Source organism: Oryzias melastigma, linkage group LG17 (assembly GCF_002922805.2).
Source record: "Oryzias melastigma strain HK-1 linkage group LG17, ASM292280v2, whole genome shotgun sequence".
NCBI lineage: Eukaryota > Metazoa > Chordata > Actinopteri > Beloniformes > Adrianichthyidae > Oryzias > Oryzias melastigma.
The window spans coordinates 27,263,105-27,263,340 of record NC_050528.1 but is presented as its reverse complement, the minus strand read 5'-3'; the positions used below and the strand labels follow the sequence as shown (position 1 = coordinate 27,263,340).

General features: G+C 28.8%; 1 protein-coding gene across 1 annotated transcript in view; it reads left to right on the top strand.

Moving 5' to 3' along the window:
* The window catches only part of LOC112138334 (zinc finger protein 16), a 5,801-nt gene that overhangs the window by 2,207 nt on the left and 3,358 nt on the right, over positions 1-236 (top strand). The gene's annotated exons all lie outside the window — the stretch shown is intronic.

Sequence of the window (236 nt, the reverse complement as noted above, 5' to 3'; positions counted from 1 at the left end):
AAAAACTTCATGTTTGACTGTCTTGCATTTTATATTAAAGTAAAGCTGCAGCTGCAGGAGGACCTTTTTTGACAGAGGGTGGGCTTTATTTTGACAATAACTAGTGTGTTTCTGCTGTCAGAAGTAATGGAAATTAACTGTTATACATATATAAACCTGTAGACACTGTTGTAATTTAGTTATTGTAATATTCAAGTTACATTTATAAATTTAATTGACAAAAAACATAAATATTA